At 41.6% G+C, this 14,161-nt stretch overlaps 1 protein-coding gene across 1 annotated transcript in view; it reads left to right on the top strand.

Annotated features, from left to right (window-relative positions):
* LOC308176895 (uncharacterized protein) overlaps nt 1–14,161 on the top strand; it is a 243,770-nt gene that overhangs the window by 42,745 nt on the left and 186,864 nt on the right. Inside the window, exon 10 of the mRNA XM_080553322.1 lies at nt 10,900–10,966. The gene's annotated coding sequence lies outside the window, so the exon portion shown is untranslated. The remainder of the gene's footprint in view (nt 1–10,899; nt 10,967–14,161) is intronic.

A 14,161-nucleotide genomic window follows, 5' to 3' on the forward strand; every position in this document is an offset into this window, starting at 1 on the left:
CCCCTCACCAGCTTCGTCGCCCTTCTCTGGACTTTCTCGAGCACCTCGACGTCCTTCTTGTAGCAAGGGGCCCAAAACTGAACACAGTACTCGAGGTGCGGCCTCACCAGAACTGAGTACAGAGGGACAATCACTTCCCTAGGCCTGCTGGCCACGCTGCTTCTTATACAAGCCAGGATGCTGTTGGCCTTCTTGGCCACCTGAGCACACTGCTGGCTCATATTCAGCCGGCTATCAACCAGTACTTCCAGGTCCTTCTCTGCCAGGCAGCTTTCTAACCACTCATCTCCCAGCCTGTAGTGCTGCTTGGGGTTGTTGTGCCCCAGGTGCAGGACCCGGCACTTGGCCTTGTTGAACTTCATACAGTTGGCCTGAGCCCATCGGTCCAGCCTATCTAGATCCTCCTGCAGAGCCTTCCTACCCTCGAGCAGATCGACACATGCACCTAACTTGGTGTCATCTGCAAACTTTCTGAGGGTGCACTCGATCCCCTCATCCAGGTCATCAATAAAGATATTAAAGAGGACTGGCCCCAGTACTGAGCCCTGGGGGACTCCACCAGTGACCGGCCTCCAACTGGATTTGGCTCCATTCACCACAACTCTTTGGGCCAGGCTAGCCAGCCAATTTCTAACCCAGCAAAGTGTACACCAGTCCAAGCCAAGAGCGGCCAGTTTCTTGAGGAGAATGTTGTGGGAAACGCTGTCAAAAGCCTTACTGAAGTCAAGGTGGACCACATCCACAGCCTTTCCCTCATCCACTATGCGTGTCACTTTGTCATAGAAGGAGATCAGGTTTGTCAAGCAGGACCTGCCTTTCATAAACCGATGCTGACTGGGCCTGATTGCCTGGTTGCCCTGTAAGTGCCGCGTGATGACACTCAAGATAATCTGCTCCATGAGCTTCCCTGGCACTGATGTCAAACTAACAGGCCTATAGTTCCCCAGGTCTACCCTCCAACCCTCCTTGTAGATGGGTGTCACATTTGCTAGCCGCCAGTCAACTGGGACCTCCCCTGATAGCCAGGACTGCCGATAAATGATGGAAAGCGGCTTGGCCAGCTCCTCTGCCAGTTTGCTCAGTACCCTCAGGTGGATCCCATCCAGCCCCATCGACTTGCATACATCCAAGTGCTGTAGGAGGTTGCCAACCATTTCCTCGTGGATAGTGAGGGCCACATCCTGCTCCCCATCCCCTTCCACCAGCTCAGGGTACTGGGTATCCAGAGAACAACTGGTTTTGCCACTAAAGACTGAGGCAAAGAAGGCATTAAGCACCTCAGCTTTTTCCTCATCCCTTGTAACTAAGTTTCCCCCCGCATCCAGTAAAGGATGGAGATTCTCCTTAGTCCTCCTTTTGGTGTAATGTATTTGTAAAAACATTTTTTGTTATCTTTAACCGCAGTAGCCAGATTGAGTTCCAGATGAGCTTCCCTTCTAATTTTGTCCCTGCACAGCCTCACAACAGCCTTATAGTACTCGTGAGTGGCCCACCCTCTTTTCCAAAGATTATAAACCCTCTTTTTTCTCCTAAGCCGGTCTTCTTCCGTGCCGGCTCATCTTTGGGCACGTGGGTACAGACCGTAGCTCCTGAACCATGAAGATTTCCTTCTTGAAGAGTGCCCAGCCTTCCTGGACTCCTCTGCCCTTCAGAACCACCTCCCAAGGGACTCTGCCAACCAGTGTCCTGAACAGCTCAAAGTCAGCCTTCCGGAAGTCCAAGACAGCAGTTTTACTGGTCTCCTTCCTGGCTTCGCCAAGAATAGAGAATTCTACCATTTCATGGTAGAATCATCATTTCATACCAATTCTCTGCCCAAGACAGCTTCTGACCATCACATCTCCCACCAGTCCGTCACTGTTTGTGAACAGAAGGTCTAGTGGGGCACCTCCCCTGGTAGGCTCTCTAACCAGCTGCATCAGGAAGCTATCTTCCACGCTCTCCAGAAACCTCCTAGACTGCTTTCTCTGGGCTGTGTTGTGCTTCCAGGATATGTCTGGGAAGTTGAAGTCCCCCACGAGAACAAGCACTGACGATTTTGCAACTTCTGCCAGCTGCCTGTAGAACTCCTCATCAGTCTCCTCATCCTGGTTTGGCGGTCTACAACAGACCCCCACCAGGATGCTTGCCTTGTTGGCCTTCCCTCTGATCCTAACCCACAGAGACTCAACCTTATCAGTCCCAGCCTCAAGTTCCACAACACCAAAACACTCCCTAATATAGAGAGCCACACCACCACCCCTTCTGTGCTGCCTGTCCCTTCTGAAGAGACTATAGCCAGACATTGCTGCACTCCAGTCATGACAGTGGTCCCACCATGTTTCCGTGATGGCAACCAAGTCATAGCCTTCCTGCTGCACGATGGCTTCCAGCTCCTCCTGTTTGTTGCCCATGCTGCGTGCATTAGTGTAGATGCACTTCAGCTGGGCCATTGCCTTCTCCCCCGGCCTTGCCATTGTTCTCCCTGGCACAGCTCCAACAAGCCTTATTTCAGCCCTGTCCCCCTTCTTTGCTAGTTTAAAGTCCTCTCAATGAGCCCTGCCAGCTCCTGGGCTAGGATCCGTTTTCCCCTTAGAGATAGGGACCTGTCTGCGGCCATCAGGCCGGGTGCCGAGTAAAGCGCCCCATGGTCAAAAAAAAACAAAATTTCTGTGTTGGCACCAGCCTCTGAGCCACGTGTTAATCAGGTGGGCTTTCCGTATCCACTTTGTACCCCTCCCTGCTACTGCAGGGATAGATGAAAACACCACCTGTACTCCCGCTCCATCCACTAACCGTCCCAGTCCCCTAAAGTCCAGTTTGATAGCCTTCAGGCTTCTCTCTTCAATATTATCACTGCCAGCCTGGACTATCAAAAGTGGATAGTAGTCAGAGGGGCGAACCAGGTTGGGAAGCTTTCTGGCAACATCCCTGACCCTGGCCCCAGGGAGGCAGCAGACTTCCCTACGGGTAGGGTCAGGCTGACAAATAGGGCCCTCTGTCCCCCAGAGAAGGGAGTCACTTACAACAATTACCCTTCTGTCTTTCTTGGTGGAGGCAGTCTTGAGGCGTGGAGTCGACCTCCTCACCCTAGGTATCCTCATGGGTAGACTTTCTACCTCATCTTCACCCACCGGTCTCTCAAGCTCTAGGGCCTCAAACCTGTTGTGTACTCACACCTGGGAAGGTGGGGGCGGTAGGGGGGGGCATCTCCTGTGAGGTCGAGCAGGGACCTGTTTCCATTCCTCCTTAACTCCTAGGTCCCCTCCCTCTGCCTGACAGACCATATCTCTGCTCAGCAAGACCATATCAATGGTCCTTCTCACCCTTTGCAGTTCCATTAACATTTTAAAATTATTACTATTACTTATTAGTTGTTTTTCTGTGTGTTAAAGCAGAGAATGTGTTTATTTGTGTGCCTGAATGCTCCTGTTGGGCTTGCTGACCTGCAAAGCACTAGCAGCCTGGCTGAAGCATGGGTTAAGTAAAACTCCATTTCATTTTAGGATTATGGTAAACTCTCCCTTTCATACAGAGTAGAGGAGGAAAAGAACCTATAACAGTTCTATGGTTTGATCCAACATACAATAGCATCAATACAACTCTACTTATGTCAAATTGTCATTGAAACCAAAACAGACACAGCCAATTGTGTGATCCTGCTGTATGAACACATTACCTGGAGAAGTTTAAACCACTGAGTTGTCTTATTTGCAATTACTTGGCTATGAAGAGAGTTTCATAAAATTGAGGTGTGTTTCCTTTTATAGTCTTTACAAACCATGCAAGTTTTTCAGGCTTCATATTCTTTCTGCATGCAAACTGCCGCATTCAGTGTAACTTGTTATTGTTTAGCCCTCTTGGTCTTTATGGAGTACCCAACAAATATGCAAAGTTTTTTGTGAGCAGCAAAAATCAGATAAATTGTGGTCCTAGAAGACAATTGTGCTTAGTATGCATACATAACATTATTCATGTAAGGAAAATTATTAGTAATATCTGGCTAGAATAGGATATAATAGGAGCTGACAATTGAAAAACATGATTGTTTCTTTTTAAGGACTTTTATTTTTTTTGGATTGTAAGTTGGTTAAGAGAGGAGTAGAAGAGAACTTGTGTTGTGATAAAACAACAACAAATAAAGCAATCCATAAGGACAGTGTTGACTTTGGATGTAGTTTGATGTATGAGATGTTATTCTATTTAGAAATCTAATTTAGGCTCTACTCCAGAAAACAGTTAAGAATTTCTTTAACTTGTACTACTTCTCTGGAGCTGTTGAGTATTTGGTGAATCAGAACCTTACTGAGACAATGGCCTTGTTTAATTTGTATTCTAAGAGAATACAAAAAAAATCTTTAGCATATGGAGCTAGTGCACATGTATATCCGGCAGGTGTACAATAACACGTGAATTACTGGACCTCTGAGTACTGGCTGGTCATATGTTCCATTGGAGTGAAATGAAGTAGTACATTCCCAAGAGAAAAGCTGAATATTTATTACCAGCTTGACATACCATTTTATTGCTATGAAGCCATTTTTTTTCCGTAGTGATTCCAGTGAAAGTCTGGAGTAACTGCATTGTCTTTGATGGAGGTGCTACATGTCCAGGGACATTAAACAATTGCACTAACAGAAAAGATGGTAAAAATATTGCTACATTCAGGAGCAACTACCCCAGCCCAGATTGGCTGGTAGATTTTTGTGCAGTGTTTTGCAGTTTGGGAGGTGGATAGGATCAGGCTTGATAGCATCAATACTGTGAGTTCAACTTTCTGACCTGGCAAAACTTCAGTTGAGTTTTAAGCACTGTGTCAAAATGCATTATATGTTTTTTTGGGATGGGCTGAGCAGAAACTTCTAGACAACACAAGTGCTTTGGCTAGTAGATTGAGGAGAGTAGTTATTTGACATGTGTATTTATATATTTTTGCAGAAATGTGGGTTTTGATGACTCTGATATTCATATCTCCTTGTGAACCTTGATATTCAGCCTGACACATCTTATGGTGAAAACTGGTAAAATGTTCCACCTGAATACCTGTTGTCTTAACATCTGGCTGGATCTAACTCTGTATGATTAGTCTACCAATGATTTGTGCTATATGCTTTAGGTAGAGCTGTCAAGGAAGAACTCCTGCTTCTAAAAAGTTATCTTAACAATACCTTGTTTTTCCATTGCACTTTTATTGTGGAGACCTTGAAAATACTCCTTCATTAGGCAGGTGTTATTAACCTTACTTTAAGTTTGACACTAAGCCTCAGAGTGGTAAGATAGTACCTACTATTGACTCCAAATGCTATTGAATTAAAATATTCATTAATATTTATACCTTGATGGGGGCTTGCATTGCTTTGGAAGCAGGCGTAAGACATCCCTGGACTGTGCTGGATTGGAGCTAGGTCTTTGACTTGGTTGTGTTTGCCTGGGAGCCTAAGTCATTTGCCCCCAGTGATATAAACAAGGTCTCTGCAAGAAGCAGGATCTTTGTCTCCCACAGTTTCTGTTTCAAGCTATTCTTTCCTACATTTGTCAGAGTTTTCCATTTATTCACATGCTTGTGCTTAGCAAACCTATTGTGGAGTTGATGAAGAGGAATTCAGGCAGTTAGAACATTTTGTGAATCAAAAATAAATATAACTCAGTTCTTAAACAGGAGCATGAAATTCAGCCCGTTAGAGAAGGAAAATGACGAGAAAAAAATTATAATAATTTTTGTACTTACAACAGCTTATTTTTCCTTTGTTAAAAAACATGTCTTACTAAACACTCATTTTCTAAAGCTTTTGTTGCATTAAACCATCATTAACATGTCAAAATCAATCTTCTTCCTTTTTTTTCCTTTCAAGTCAATCAAAAATGTTCTATTGTCAACAAGAGAAAGGGGAAAATGAAGGTCAACATTGCATCAGTCTTTCTAAAAAGCTCTGCATTGTAAATTATTTAGGTGCTCAAATCAATCTATTTTTTCTTTTCAGTGGTTGGACAATAAAAGCAAGATTTACTGTGGCAAGTGAATAATAAAAAAAGAATTAGCAGAAAACAAACAAAAAGCTGCTTGCTTAGCAACCTTCTGCGTTAATCAAAACCTGAAGACTAGACTGAAAGATCAATATTTGGCTTCAAGATGAAACATAGCAAAGCTTCCATTTAAAAAAAAAAATCTGAATAAAAAGGAACATAGGCTGTGTTAATCGAAAAGAGGCAAATACAAAAATCCATATAGTCTTTTGGTTATCTGTGATAAAATGGCCCCATTGGAGTTTGACAAATTACAATATTTTTATGCACATATCAAAGTTCAAATTGATTGTCTCATATGGGGGAAAAGACCATCTGTCTGTATTCTAGAAATAATCTGCATAATTGACTTTCAAACAAGCCTCAAAGAAACAGGCATTTATCACCTTAATTGTGACAGGCAGAATGTGTGTCCCTGCTATTTTATCAAGATAATAGTAATAGCACTGTGGATACCTGGTATCTTGTCTTGCCCTAACTTTTTTTCTATTTGTGTGGGCGGGAACAGGATCCTTTGAGTTGCAACTACTTTGACAAATTACATAGGAGGCAGAATCACCTAGGACAAAAATAGCAGAGTGAGACATCACCAAAGGCTGGGCTTGTTGTGCACGACTTAATATAGTGGCTTGCTGGAATTTGGAGGCTCTAGCAGGGGATTTGTAAGCGGGTCGCTTGAACATGGACTACAGATATACCATGTACATACATTTTGCTTCTCAAAATAAGTTTAACTTTCTCTTACTTACTGCATTTGTTTATTTTTATTTTTATTTATTTTTGGTAGTGAAATGAGTTTAGGTAAATCTGTATCTCATTTCAAGATGAGACCTTCTCATCTCAACTTAAGTTATGCTCCGGTGATTTAAGCTATACTGATAAAAAAATGGTCTTAAAGCAAAATGAGTATGAACTCACAAGTGCTTATAGAAATTTAGCTGGGATGATTGTTGTTGCCTTGACGTTTTGGTAACAGCACTTTTGAACTGCTGTATAATATTGCTGCTTCAGATTTTCATTTTAAGACTAGTTTACTGTCTATATAGTCTGATCTTTTATGCGGAGCACAATCTGTAAAAGTTTCTTGGTTTTTCTACTCTGATTTGTGTCCTCTTTCCACTGAAATGGGTGCAAAGCCAAATTCAGTGCTATGGTGTGCCAACAGTCACCTCTGGTCTCCAAGCCATCCTTGTGAGTCTTACTTGGATCTCTCTATGGCTGGAGATTTTGGCTTTTATAAACCAGCAGCAGATGTAGCTCTAGAATTTGAGACCAGTGAGTTGAAAGTAACTGAATGTACTTAAAATTGGCCAGTGGGAAGAAATCTTGGCATCAGTGCCTGAAAACACGAGGGCACTGTGGGTTGTTTATATACCTCTGTCCTGCATGAGTACCTAAGCTCCTCACTCTATAAAATTTTGTAATAACAACCACTTTATGACTTACACCTGGTTATAACATAAAGGATTGATTAGGTCTCGAATCTTACAAGGAGAGTAGACAGCATCTAAAATATATAGCCTGACAATATATTTTCACAAGATGAGCCAACGCGCTCTCCTGTAAAGTCAAGCTGGCAAGCATGGCTGGGACTCAAAGCAGTAAATAAGGGGACACCGGCCATGGCTGGGCACGCTCATGTCGTGCAGGCCATGAGTCTCAGGGCAGAATGGCAAGAGCTAACAGTAACTCTTCCCACCACGCTCCATTTATATTTCTGCTTTGTTCTTCCGTTGAAGGATGGTGAGGAACATCGCCCACTATCCCCCCTGCCCTCCATTCAGCAAGTTTATGTTAACGTGGACTGGTATTTACAGGTGGGGCATAAGTGACTAACAGTTCTACTGTGCTAATAAGCAAGCTTTTTTTTTTTTTTTTTTTTTTTTTAATGAACAAAATGTTCTTGCATTATATTCAGAAATCCAATTTGGAGAAATACGCTTCCATGTAAGAAGTACCAGTGGTGCTGTGTAAATCTGAGCTGAAATAACCTGAGTGCAAATGGTATCCAGTAAAGAAATTACTGAGAAAAATAAAATCAGCACATGTAAGCATGGCTGGAGGCAGTGTTTGCAGTTAGTGTGAACTAGTTAATGCAGGCTGCTGGGGGGAGATTGTAATGGCGTGGACAAAAGTATGGTGATATGATAAAAATTGGTTAGAAGACCTGGAGGCTGGTCTTCACCGTATCACCAGGCTTTGTCTGAGGGGATGTTTCCCCTGTACTAACTGCTGAGTTTAATTGTGCACATCACATTTCTTTGGAAAGATTTGAGGTTTTAATTACTTTTTATGTATTGCACTTCTGTAAATGTAAATTATTTCTTTGTGAATTGTGTTTCAGCACTAAGGTGGCAGGGAAAGTAGGTGCAGGGGGTGGGCTCCTCTGCTGGCGTGAATTGCTGGGAGTGGGACGTGGGGAATTGCACCGACGGACAGCCCCTGCCCGAGGGGTTCCTGCTACTTCTGAGGCTGTCCAGCTCTGGGGAAATCAAATTCCCTTTGGCTCTTGTAGCCGTGGACCCCCTTGAAAATGGATTTGGTGGCTGCCACTGACGGAAGGAGTCTTTTCATGTTAGTAAAGTAACTTTCAGTGTATAAAAATAACTGAGGAAGGTAGACTTCAATCTTAGCACACCAGAGTCACTGTGGTTGGAAGAGGAGGGATCCCAACAAAGGAGCTGCTCTTGCTCAGTTACCTGCCAAGTTACATGCACGTTTTGGGCTGATATTCCAGCTTTTAGCAGTTCTATGTACTGTTCACTAAGTGAACAATCCCACATTTCCTTAACATTGGCAGTGAGTTTTACTGTAAATTCTTCATAGGTCTGCTTGTATTTTTGCCCTTAGCCTTCAAAAAGGCTGCAGAAAATAACCTGAGGCGAATTCCTTCCTTGGTGTCATTTCATTCAGCTGCAGCAGAGCTGGTGAAAGAGAGAAGTGAGTCTTCTGACGCATGCTAAGAGCACTCCATTACGAACCTCTGGAAAAAAAAAAAAAAAGGTTTTGATTTGACATGGGGATATAATGTTGGGTTCTTGCACTCAGCTCTTTTGTGGGCATTTCTATCAGCTAGGACACTCAGTTAGATGCTGTCACTATGTCTGTATCCATTCTCTTTGTCAACAAAGAAAATCCATTAACTGCCAATATGCTATTAAGCTTATTTACTAGATTGTTTTGTCTTGTAAATTTGGTGATTAAAACGTCTTACTTCACCTAGAAGGTACTGTCAGTGTTTGCAGTTGGAAAAATATTGGGAAAAAAAAAGGATGCATAACAGAAGAGGAATGTTTTAGTGTGCTGTTTTTGTTTCTGTATCTTTGTGCGTGTGTATGCATGCGTATATATAAAAAATATGCAGTGGCACACAGATCTACAAAGGTGTTCTGTGTCTGTAATTCTACCACACTTTCTTCCTAGCAGTCCATGTCCCTTCCTCCTTTCAGTAAAACTGTAGCACTTCTGTCCTTTCTGGATTTCCTATACATTTTGTTCTGCCTTGGACCACCAGAAACTAATTTGTGTATATTTGGGAGGCCATCAGATATTTCCCATAACAAATGGAGATTTGGGACTTTTGCATCTTTTTTTTTTTTAATTAAATAAATTATTGATTTTATTTTCTTCAGAGTCTGTGGTTCCTCAGGACTTTGTCATCTACTCAACAGGACAGGGGTCTTGTTGGCAGGTATGAGGCAACCAATACCCTGAGAACAACCCGGGCAGGATTTGGTGCTTCTTGCAGCACTAACTGACATGCTCAATAAAGCACTCCCTGCTAGGTTAACCATAGGGGATCATCTGCGACTTGCTTTATCTTGGAAACTCTGGCTCACTCCACATGAGTTCCTTAGAAATACATCCATAGTGTGCTGTTGGCACCCAACAAATGAGAGCTGAGGTTTGTTCTGCTTTATGGGGCTTTTCTTTGTTTTATGTTGGCTCGGTAGAATAAGAGAGAGACCTATGTTAGCTTCAGCTGTGTTAGTGGAGGAGCCTATCTGAACCCACTGCTGTAATAAAATGGAAAAATTATAGATTAGCCTTTCCCTTCATACACAAAAATTTTGAAACATATTTTTGTTGTGACATTTTTCCTCACTGCAAAAACTTTAAAGATGTTATCCATTGATTCTTCTACTTCAGTCTGTATGTTTTTCAGGGCAGGGATACATCAGTTTTCTATTTGTTTTTAGAGCACGGTCTACACCTTAAGTCTAGTTTAAATAATGCTAATAATCAATACAAATATGCCATTTGACCCAGCTGAGTTTTCTTTATTACTATTGCTACCTAAAGGGCTGTATATCCATTTTGCACATTGAGCATATGGGAAACGATGTTATTTTTTTTCTCATTGTTTTGTGGTTTAATGTTGTTTTTCTTTCGCAATAAATCTGTAGAGCCCCTATAGGCTTTTTTTTTTGATTGCTTTGAAATAATTTCCGTGTATGTAGTCATTTGTTACAGAATAATGTTTGCTTAATTTGTAAATATGGGTGCCTGAGGATTCCCATTTCTGCATATTGGTGGAAAAGTGAGACTATGAGGCACAAATATTCACTTCAGTGCCACTTGAGTGTTCAGATGGGGACAGAATACCAGAATTTATGTACTCGTATTTGGAAGACAACATGCATGGGGCAAAATCTGTCCCAACTCTTGTCTTACAACATCAGTCTAATGGATGGCATGGCAAGCAATGTAGGTCAAAATGATATTTTATTTCCTTTGTATGATATACAAGGGCCTAGATTCGGAGCTTCACACTGTGCTTTCAGATTCCCCCCCCCCTTTTTTTCTGAGCTCATTTCAATCTGTTCAGTGGATGCCACTGCATTAGCGATGTGGTGCTTTGCTTCTGTCTATCTTAATTTTGCTTTACCTTCCCAGCTGGAGTCATCTCCCTTGCTTCTTCAGGAATCATACATCTTCAGCTGGCCTCAAAATTATAATGCATGTAGGTAAGATGCATGCTTATTCTTCTCTGTAGGGAATCCTATTTAATGAAGTTTATGGTTAAGATTCAGCAAGCCATACAAACAGCACATAACATGCACCTGCAGTGCTAAGTGCTGCTGGTCTTTTTTGAAAAGCTATTTCAATCCTCATTTTGCTGAGTTGTCCTAACCCTTTCAAATGCAGAATGCTTTTTGAGGCTTCCATGCATTTCACTGGCATTAATGAGAGACTGGTACACTGTGTAGTGAAAAACTTGTCCATAATGGCTGGAGAAACTGTGCATCAACTGTATTGAAACGAGAGCAAAAATATACTTTGGTAACTAAGAATAAACATCTCTATTAAGCACCACATTGTCTTCAGAGATTTTTCCCAAAGCATCTGAAACAGAAAATATCTTTTCTTACAACCTGAGTAAGACTTCAGCTTTGTTAAGGTAACGTTTTTCAGCAGTGCTTTGAATCAAGTTGATCCTTGCTTGTAAATGCTGGAGTCCCACATGACAGTCTATTCCATTTTATTCTCATCTGCAGTGGATTCTTCGCTGTGTGCAGTTCACCCACTGACATTATGGTAATTTACTACTGAGTACCTTATTGAGACCTGCAGGATGTAAGTTAGAGAGGATGTCTTAGATGATTTCACGTGTCAAATTATACCATGGGATCATATAATTAGAAATATTAGCCTTGTCTGTATTCAGTGTCAGACTCCTGCTCCCATTTTACCCAGGACCAAAAACTTAAAGGGAATAGGATTAAGCTGTTTCTGTGGCCCCAACAGTATTTCCTATGCATGTGTTGACTCATGGCTCCAAAATCCTGCATACTGCAAGCTGTATAGGTTGCTTCTTCCATTGGTGGAAGTCTTCATGGTACCTTCTAGCCAGTGTTTCTCTCCCCAGCTGTTTACCTATCATGCACATCTTACATAAAAATTCTTTTACCACAATTTTTAATTGCTGGCAACAAAATTAACCATATTAGCCTCCTTATCTCTACCAGAAGAGCTACTTCTCTTTCCCTTCTTTCATTTTGCTAGCAGATGCTACTCTGTTTTGGAATGCTGTCTTAGTTAACATGAAATATTTTTGATCTGTAAAGGTTTTCCATTCTGTAGTAAATCTGCAATTAAAATGGCAGGCAATGAGAGTTCAAAGCCCTATTACTTCAAGTTTATATACAGCAGTACATGCTTTTCATGTTTGGAAAGCTGTAGGATCTTGGATGTGAAATGCACAAAATAATTCACACTACTTGGTTGGGGGTGTTCACAAAATGTCAAAGCCACCTTACAAGTCCATCGCAAACTGCAGGAAGCACACTTTCAAAGGAACAGGCTTGGAGACATTTGTAGGTTCTTCCTTAACCTGCATTTTCAAAAAAACAAGTTGTTTTCCAGTTTCTTTGCTGTGACAGGTGAATTGTGTTGCTTTCTTATACTTCAGTAACATAAAACAAAGCAATGTGACTCTGAGAACAAGATGTAATGCAACACTATTGTGATGTGCCAGCATGGGTATTTAGAGACCCACAAGTCCTGACAAGCGCTGTTGTCGCCTCTGCAGTTAAAAATGATGAAACTTTATGATTATAAAATAAGGTTTTATAAACAATCACAGAAAATAGAGCTTGAATTGAATAGAGCTTGAAGTTGTGAGTGCAGTGCACTGAGGTCTGTGATATTGAATGAGGTCAGTCACTGTACTCTCTGCAGAGATTTCCATGGGAGGTTTCACCTACTGCAAAGGGAATTGGATATTGAAATGCATAGGGTCAAGTGTTAGATTTTTCTCCTTAACAATGTGTCAGTGATTAATTAAAAAAGCAATAAAGGCAGAATGAAAGTCTCAGAGTAAAATGGTAATGGCTACTTGTCAGCTGGTCTTGTAAGAAGCACATGGCTATTGGTATTATACTTCAGAAATGCCACAGGACTTTCCCTCTATTGACTAAATACGATGTGGCATAATAGAAAGGTGTAAAGGGGTTGTTTGTAGAAGTATGGGAGAGCTAGAGAGCTAGCTCCTTGGATAGTTATACTTGGGTAATAAAGGTAGATGCAGAAGGAGCAAGTTTTGGTGTTGGTCGAATTGCTGCAGTGCTCTTCCTTTTCTCAGAAGTTTGGTTTTACATCGTGGCTATACCCTGACACAAGCCAGAGCCGTGTGTCAAATTATAGCCCTGTATGTCTTTAGTCACAGTATTCACTCCAACTGATGTTAATTCTCAGCAATGTTATTTTCCTGAGCACAGGCCACAGACTTCATCTTGAATTCACTATTATGGGACAAATCGTGACTGAATTTAGGCAGAGGTTTAAGAGAAAGTGTAGCGCTGATCTGTAATGCACCATTTCACCTCAGTGTGCCAGAGGGAAAGGGGTGTTTTACCAGTTCTGCCCGTGTGTCCCTTTCCCAAGAAGACAAACATATAGCAAATTTGTGCCATGCTAACACAACTCCAGTTCAAGTAAAGGACAATCAAAATGGTTTGCAGTGCTGAAGGTCAACCTCATTACATGTTCACCCTCCTTCAGCACTATGTGGGCCTAACTTGGAGGTGAGACTGGTGGATGCCTAGGGAAGTAAACCCTCAGTTGCAGGTGAAGATATAAGATGACCCTTTGAAAACCTTAAGGAGCGTGAGCAGCGTCTTGCAGTTGACTTTATGCTGTTAAGGCCAGTATGATCTATTTGGTCTTTATAGCTGTTGACTGTTATTACGTACAAAATGTAGATACTGCAGCCTTGTGATCCTACAGCAGAACTTCCTTGGGTACACAGCAAGTCTTAATGACATGTTAAGGCCAATTAACATTTTCTTAATCAAAAATATTTGATCTGCTTTCATATACTTTTTATACACATTGATATAAAGTTTTTGTAGAGAATTTCTAGAATGGAGGTAATTGCAGAACAGGTTTTTTGGTCTAGCTGACAAACAATTTGTGAAAATGATAATAAATTATTGCATGTTGCTTAGAAAGCATAGGCACAGATCAAGCATTTCAAAATGTTCTCTTGTTTAAACAGCTTATTAAATCGTTAATGACTCTGGAAGTTTTGTATATTATTATTTAAAAAGAAAAATCTGTATGTGTACAGTGTACTTAATGATGAATTAAAACTTACTGCATACAACTGCTATAATATGGCTTGGGATTATGTGAACATATTTGTTTTGTCCTAGAC

The sequence above is a fragment of the Anser brachyrhynchus genome, assembly GCF_964034855.1.
Source record: "Anser brachyrhynchus genome assembly, chromosome: 13".
Taxonomy (NCBI): domain Eukaryota; kingdom Metazoa; phylum Chordata; class Aves; order Anseriformes; family Anatidae; genus Anser; species Anser brachyrhynchus.